Raw genomic sequence first — 9,245 nt, forward strand, 5'->3', positions numbered from 1 at the left:
AGGAATATTTACCAAGCAAAGAAAAAGCAAAACAAACAAACAAACAAACAAACAAAAAAAAGCCAGGGGTTGCAATCCTACTTTCTGATAAAACAGACTTTAAACCAACAAAAATCAAAAGAGACCAAGAATGGCATTACATAATAGTAAAGGGATCAATGCAACAGGAAAGGCTAACTATCCTAAATACATATGTACCCAATACAGGAGCACCCAGATTCATAAAGCAAGTTCTTAGAGACTCACAAAGAGACTTAGACTACTACACAATAATAGTGGGAGACTTTACCACCCCACTGTCAATATTAACAGATCAACAAGACAGAAAATTAAAAAGAATATCCAGGACTTGAACTCAGCTCTGGACCAAGCAGACCTAACAGACATCTACAGAACTCTCCACCCCAAATCAACAGAAATATTCTCAGCACCACATGGCACTTATTGACCACATAATTGGAAGTAAAACACTCCTCAGCAAATGCAAAAGAATGGAAGTCATAACAAACAGTCTCTCAGACCACAGTGCAATCAAATTAGAACTCAGGATTAAGAAACTCACTCAAAACTGCACAATAAACATATGAAAAAAAGGTCATCATCACTGGTCATTAGAGAAATGCAAATCAAAACCACAATGAGATACTATCTCACATCAGTTAGAATGGCAATCATTAAAAACTGGAACGGATATGGAGAAATAGGAATGCTTTCACACTGTTGATGGGAGTGTAAATTAGTTCTACCATTGTGGAATACAGTGTGGCAATTCCTCAAGGATCTAGAAATAGAAATACCATTTGATCCAGCAATCACATTACTGGGTATATACCCAAAGGATTATAAATCATTCTACTATAAAGACACATACACACGTATGTTTATTGAAGCACTCTTCACAGTAGCAAAGACTTGGAACCAACCCAAATGCCCATCAATGATAGACTGGATAAAGAAAATGTGGCACATATACACCATGGAATACTGTGCAGCCATAAAAAATGATGAGTTTATGTCCTTTGCATGAATATGGATGAATCTGGAAACCATCATTCTCAGTAAACTGACACAAGAGCAGAAAACCAAACACTGAGTGTTCTTACTCATAAGTCAGAGTTGAACAATGAGAATACATGGACACAGGGAGGGGAACATCATACACCAGGGCTTGTCAAGGGGTGGGGGGTTAGGGGTGGGATAGCATTAGGAGAAGTACCTAATGTAGATGACGGGTTGATAGGTGCAGCAAACCACCAGGGCACGTGTATACCTATGTAACAACCCTACACATTCTGCACATGTACTCCAAAACTTAAAGTATAATTTAAAAAAAGAAAGAAAGAAAACAGAGAAAGAAAGAGAGAGGGAGGGAGGGAGAGAGGGAGGGAGGGAGGGAGGGAGGGAGGGAGGGAGGAAGGAAGGAAGGAAGGAAGGAAGGAAGGAAGGAAGGAAGGAAGGAAGGAGGGAGAGAGGGAGGAAGGGAGGGAGGGAAGGAAGGAAGAAAGGAGGGAGGGAGGGAAGGAAGGAAGGAAAAGAAGTTCAGTCTTGGACATTGATATGGCTTGGGTCCGTGTCCCCACCCAAATTTCATGTCATATTGTAATCCCCATGTGTCTAGGGAGGGACCTGTAATCCCCACGTGTTGAGGGAGGAAAATAATTCAATTATGGGGTGATTTCCCCTATGCTCTTCTCACAATAATGAGTTCTCACAAAGTCTAATGGTTTTATAAGGCAGTTTTTCCTGCTTTTGCATGCTTTTCTCTCTCCTGCTGCCTTGTGAAGAAAGTGCCTGTTTCACCTTCCAACATGATTGTAAGTTTCCTGAGGCCTTCATAGCCATATGGAACAGTGAGCTAATTAAGCCTCTTTCCTTCATAAATTACCCAGCACAGGTATTTTTTTTTTTTTTTTTGTAGCAGTGTGAAAACAGACTAATACAGACATACTACGTTTCAGGTGCCTGCCAACTAAAGAATGACAAGGCTCATAAATTTATAAAGGCGAACTTTATTTCTCATAAAAAGTTGCAGCCCGCAGGATGGTCATTGTGACAGGCTTTGAAGCATAGCCTCCAGCCAGAAGCCAGAAACAGACACTTTAAAATGTTGGAAGAGTAAGACAGGGATTTATGCCAAAAAGGGTAGCCAAATATACATTATTCAATAAGCTATAGGAGGAGTCCTGACTATTTATGAGAGGGGAAATATGTTCATGTGTAATTGAGCTTCATGCTTCTTCATGGAACCCATATTTCAAAAATGACGGCATTAGCATTATCTGAAAATTGAGTTTTAGGCCTCTGATGTCAAAAAGTGAAGCAGAGGACACAAAAGCCCACATTGTGCATTCTCCATAGACTGGCCAAACCATTCCATGGTCAGTGGTCTCTTATCAGGAAGAAATGCTGGTTGGTCGTTTTGTTGAAACTGCAAGAGAAGCCGTGTTCCAGACATTGGTTGAAATCAAGGGTGGGGTCTTTTGAAAGGACTAGTTTCTGTTTAGTCCTAAATGAAGAAAGCCTAATGGCAGTTAGTGCAGGAGGGCATATAACAAGGTATGTCTGATCTCCCATCCCATCATGGCCAAGAAAGTTTTCAAGGTTTCCCTGGGGTCCCCTTTGCCAAGAGGGGGTCTGTTCAGTCAGCTTGGAGTCTTAGAATTCCAGTTTTATTTCTCATTCCTGAGGGACATTCAAGTGGACTATCTGATAGGTATTTGGATATCAGCAACTAAAGCTCAAGACATACGTTTGAGCTCACAAGCATATGGAGCCTTTATTTCATTCAGACACCACTCGATCATCACCTCTCCAAGAGGCCCATTGAAAACTGCTCCTTTTCACGGCTCTGTTTCTCTTTATAACCCTTTCAGTGCCTGACATTATATTAGATATTTACTTGTGCATTATCTGTCTTTTCCACTCCTTATAATATGCTTTATGAGCACAGTGACTTTATAGTTTTGTTCACTGCTGTATCTTTACAACCCTATTTGGCACATTTGTAGGTACCCAATAGCTGTATTAAATTGGCCAAGCATGGTGGCTCAAACCTGTAATCCCAGAACTTTGGGAGGCTGAGGTGGGTAGATCACTGAGGTCAGGAGTTGCAGACCAGCCTGGCCAACATGGTGAAACCCCATTTCTACTAAAAATACAAAAAAAAAAAAATTAGCCAGGTGTGGTGGCAGGTGTCTGTAACTCCCCAGCTACTAGGGAAACTGAGGCAGAAGAATCACTTGAACCTAGGAGGTAGGGTTTGCAGTGAGCCGAGATTGCACCACCACACTCCACCCTGATCAACAGAGTGAGACTCAGTCTCAAAAAAAAAAAAAAAAAAACAAAAAAAAAAAAAAAAAAAAAAAAAAAAAAAGCAAAAAAAAAAAAAAAAAAAAAAAAACACACATATTGAATAGATGAATGAATGAGCAGTAACTAAAGCCATGGGAATAGAGCCATAGCCTCCTGAAATCACCAACTTCAAAGATTAAAGGGAGATAAATCCATGAAGATGGGGAAAAAAACAGCACAAAAAGGATGAAACTATCAAAGAACAGAGCACCTCTTCTCTCAGGGATCACAACTCCTCACCATCAAGGGAACAAAAAAAGAGAGAATGAATCGACAAATTGACAGAAGAAGGCTTCAGAAGGTAGGTAATAACAAACTACTCTGAGTTAAAAGACCATATTCTAACCCTATGCAAAGAAACTAAGAACCTTGAAAAAAGGTTAGATGAAACGCTAGGTAGAATAGCCAGCTTAGAGAAGAACATAAACAACTTGATGGAGCTGAAAAACACAGCACGAGAACTTTGCGAAGCATACACAAGTTTCAACAGCTGAATCAGTCAAGCAGAAGAAGGATATCGCAGATAGAAGATCAAATAAATGAAATAAAATGAGAAGGCAAGATTAGAGAAAAAAAAGTCAAAAAAAAAAATAAACAAAGCCTCCAAGAACTATAGGATTATGTGGAAAAAAAGCCCAATCTACGCTTGATCTGCATACCTGAATGTGATGGGGAGAATGAATCCAAGTTGGAAAACACTCTTCAAGATATTATCCAAGAGAACTTTCCCAACCTAACAAGGCAGGTCAACATTCAAATCCAGGAAATACAGAGAACACCACAAAGACATTCCTCAACAAGAGCAACCCCAAGGCACATAGTTGTCAGATTCACCAGGGTTGAAATGAAGGAAAAAATCCTAAGGGCAGCCAGAGAGAAAGGTCGAGTCACCCACAAAGGAAAGACCATCAGATCAACAAAATAGACAGACTACTATCTAGACTAATAAAAAAGAAAAGAGAGAAGAATCGAATAGATGCAATAAAAAATAATAAAGGGGAGATCACCATCGATTCCTCAGAAATACAAACTATCAACAGATTACTACAAACAACTCTATGCACATAAACCAGTAAATCTGGAAGAAATGGATAAATTCCTGGACACTTGCACTCTCCCAAGACTAAGCCAAGAAGAAGTTGAAACTCTGAATAGACCAATAACAAGGTCTGAAGTTGAGGCAGCAATTAATAGCCTACCAACTAAAAAAAGTCCAGGTCCAGATAGGTTCACAGCTGAATTTTACCAGACATATAAAGAGGAGCTGGTACCATTCCTGTTGAAACTATTCCAAATAATACAAAAAGAGGGAATCCTCCCTAACTCTTTCTATGAGACCAACATCATCCTGATACCAAAATCTGGCAGAGACACAACTAAAAAAGAAAACTACAGGCCAATATCCATGATGAACATCAATGCAAAAATCTTCAATAAAATACTAGTAAACCAAATCCAACAGCACATCAAAAAGCTTATCCACCACGATCAAGTAGGCTTCATACCAGGGATGCAAGGCTGGTTCAACATACGCAAATCTATAAACATAATTCACCACATAAACAGAACCAAAGACAAAAACCACATGATTATCTCAAAAGATGCAGAGAAGGCCTTTGACAAAATTCAACAGCGCTTTATGCTAAAAACTCTCAATAAACTAGGTATCGATGGGATGTATCTCAAAACAATAAAAGCTATTTACAACAAACCCACAGCCAATATCGTACTGAATGGGCAAAAGTTAGAAGCATTCCGCTTAAAAACTGGCACTAGAAAAGGATGCCCTCTCTCACCACCCCTATTCAATATAGTATTGGAAGTTCTAGCCAGAGCAATTAGGCAAGAAAAAGAAAAAGAGCATTCAATTAGGAAAAGAAGAAGTCAAATTGTCCCTATTTGCAGATGACATGATCGTACATTTAAAAGACCCCATCATCTCAGCCCAAAACCTCCTTAATCTGATAAGCAATTTTGGCAAAGTCTCAGGATACAAAATCAATGTGCAGAAATCACAAGCATTCCTATGCAGCAATAACAGACTTAAAGAGAGCCAAATCATGAGCAAACTCCCATTTACAATTGCTACAAAGAGAATAAAACACCTAGGAATAAAACTAACAAAGGACGTAAAATATCTCTTCAAGGAGAACTACAAACCACTTATCAAGGAAATAAGAGAGGACACAAACAGATGGAAAAACATTCTATGCTCATGGTTAAGAAGAATCAATATTGTGAAAATGGCCATACTTTCCAAAGTAATTTATAGATTCAACACTATCCCCATCAAGCTACCAATAACCTTCTTCACAGAACTGGAAAAAAAACACTTTAAACTTCACATGGAACCAAGAGAGAGCCTGCATAGCCAAGACAATCCTAAGCAAAAAGAACAAAGCTGGAGGCATCATGCTACCTGACTTCGCACTATACTACAAGGCTACTGTAATCAAAACAGCATGGTACTGATACCAAAACACAAATATAGACGAATGAAACAGAACAGAGGCCTTGGAAGCAAGACCACACATCTATAACTATCTGATCTTTGACAAACCGGACAAAAACAAGCAGTGGGGAAAGGATTCCCTGTTTAATAACTGGTGTCGGGAAAACTGGCTAGCCATATGCAGGAAGCTGAAACTGGACCCCTTCCTTACACCTTATACAAAAATTAACTCCAGATGGATTAAAGATTTTAACATAAGAACTAACACCATAAAAACCCTAGAAGAAAACCTAGGCAAAACCATCCAGGACATAGGCACAGGCAAGGACTTCATGACTAAAACACCAAAAGCAATGGCAACAAAAGCCAAAATAGACAAATGGGACCTAATTAAACTTAAGACCTTCTGCACAGCAAAAGAAACAATCATTAGAGTCAACCAGCAACCAACAGAATGGGAAAAAATTTTTACAATCTACCCATCAGACAAAGGGTTATTATCTAGAATCTACAAAGAACTAAAGCAGATTTACAGGAAAAAAACAAACAAACCCATTCAAGAGTGGGCAAAGGATATGAACAGTCACTTTTCAAAAGAAGACAAATATGCAGCCAAGAAACATATGAAAAAATGCTCATCATTGGTCATTAGAGAAATGCAAATCAAAACCACATCAAGATACCATCTCATGCCAGTTAGAATGGCGATCATTAAAAAATCTGGAGACAACAGATGCTGAAGAGGATGTGGAGAAAAAGGAACACTTTTACATTGTTGGTGGGAGTGTAAATTAGTTCAACCATTATAGAAGACAGTGTGGCGATTCCTCAAGGATCTAGAAATAGAAATTCCATTTGACTCAGCAATCCCATTACTGGGTATATATCCAAAGGATTATCAATTATTCTATCATAAAGACACATGCACATGTATGTTCATTGCAGTGCTGTTTACGATAGCAAAGACCTGGAGCCAACCCAAATGCCCATTGATGATAGACTGGACAAGGAGAATGTGGCACATATACACCATGGAATACTATGCAGCCATAAAAAACTATGAGTTCATGTCCTTTGTAGAGACATGGATGAACCTAGAAACCATCATTCTCAGCAAATGGACACAAGAATAGAAAACCAAACACCGCATGTTTTCACTCATAGGCAGGTGATGAACAATGAGAACACTTGGGCACAGGGAAGAAAACAACACTCACAGGGCTAGTTGAGGGGGGTGGAGGGGAGGGAAGGGGGGACCAGTGGGAGGGGGCGGGAAGGAGGGGGAGGGAAAACACCGGGAGAAATGCCTGATGTAGGCAACGGTGGGGAGGGGATGGAGACAGCAAACCACCATGGCATGTATGTACTTATGCAACAATCCTGCAGGATACAGGACGTGCACATGTACCCCAGAGCCCAAAGTACAATTAAAAAAAAAAAAAAACTTCTCGGGTTATCCTGTCTATAGAGTGTTATTTGCTGGTGATGGCATCCTGACTGATACAGTCAATGACTATAATAATATTTATTATTTTCTTTTTAAATGAATGCATTTGTGTTTGTTTTTTGTTTGGAGACAGGGTCTCACTGTCATCCAGGCTGAAGTACCCTGGCTGGTCTCTAACCTCTGGGCTCAAATGATCCACCCACCTCAGCCTCCCAAAGTGGAATGCATTTGTGTATAGCATTTATCCATGGATTTCAAAGAACTCTACAAAAAATTATTCTCATAACATTTATTGGTAGAAAGATATGAAAAAATAAATTTTAAGAGATTAAAATCAAAACTCTCAAACAAATATAAAATCAATATTTAACAATTTTTTTCATTAATATTTAATTCAAGGAGAGAACCAGAATTATAAAATGACCAGTTCAAAAGAGAATTCAAAGGCTGGGCATAGTGGCTCACATCTGTAATCTTAGTACTTTGGGAGGCCAAGGTGGAAGGACTGCTTGAGGCCAGGAGTTCAAGACTAGCCTAGGTAACATAGCAAACCTTATCTCTATAAAATATTTTAAAAATATTAGCCAAATGCGGTGGCACACACCTGTAGTCCTAGCTACTAGGGAGGCTGAGGTGGGAGGATCACTTTATCCCAGGAGTAGAAGTTGCAGTGAGCTAAAATTGTGCCACTGCACTTCAGCTCAAATCTTTTATATTAAGAATTCCTAGTAATCTATATAGATACTCCCTACATAAGGAGATGGATTTTAACTTCTTGCCTCTTCAGTATGAGCTATGTTTAGTGATCTGCTTCTAACAAGTAAAATATGAGAAAGAGGAGGTGTATAGAGGAGAAACCTCACCAACACTACCTTAGCCAGGTGATCAAGGTCAACATCAACAGCAGTAAGACAGTCGACAGCATGTACTCTTGATATAATGTGTTTAAAATGGCACTTCACTTCTGTGATCTTCTCCCAAAGATCTATAATCTCTGTGTAATTATAGAGTTTTTATATATACATATGCATATATGTAGTATATATGTATATTGAAAAAAATCCAATTCCAATAGAGGAGCATCTTACAATATACCTGACCAGTGCTCCTCAACATTAAAAACAAGGAAACTCTGAGAAATTATCACAGCCTAAAGAAACACAATGGAGAGAGATCCAAGATGGCTGATTACTAGCAGCTCAGGATTGTAGCTCCCAGTGAAAGCGCAGAGGACGAAAGGACGCCACACTTTCAGATGAATTTTTGTTGCTCACGGACCAGGAGATTCCCAGAGGAGGAGCCTTATGGGTAGCTAGCGCGGCTCTTGTGGCCGGCACGGCAGTTTTTCGGTTTTGCCGGCGCCACGGCACAGCGGTTCTTGGTGCAGAGCAAACGGGACTGGGTCTCCTTTTGGTCGACATTTGGAGCTCTGGGAAGGCAGAGTCGCCTATTCAGCTGATTGAAAAAGGGACTCAAGAAGGAAGCCACACCAGAGATCCCTGGGCAGAAAAGCACCACGCCGCTGTTTTGGTCGGTGCAGTGGGTTGCTCAGATTCTGGCGCTGGGAATCAACAAGTTGGACGTCCACTCAGAGACCTAATTTGAAAGTCGGTAATTACAAAGACAACAGCTGGATAAATTTACAATCATGGGAAGAAACCAGTGTAAAAAGGCTGAGAATACCCAAAATCAGAATGCCTCTCCCTCTACAGGGGATCACAGTTCCTCATCAACAAGGGAACAAGGCCTGATGGAGAAGGAGTGTGTTCCATTAACAGATTTAGGCTTCAGAAGGTGGATAATAAGAAACTTCTGTGAGTTAAAAGAACATGTTCTAGCCCAATGTGAAGAAACTAAGAACCTTGAAAAAAGGTTTGATGAAATCCTAACGAGAATAGACAATCTAGAGAGGAATATAAATGAATTAATGGAACCGAAGAATACAATATGAGAATGCCACGAAGTATGCACAGGTCTTAACAGTCGAATTGATCA

Source organism: Cebus imitator, unplaced genomic scaffold (assembly GCF_001604975.1).
Source record: "Cebus imitator isolate Cc_AM_T3 unplaced genomic scaffold, Cebus_imitator-1.0 Scaffold532, whole genome shotgun sequence".
In the NCBI taxonomy this organism is placed as follows: domain Eukaryota; kingdom Metazoa; phylum Chordata; class Mammalia; order Primates; family Cebidae; genus Cebus; species Cebus imitator.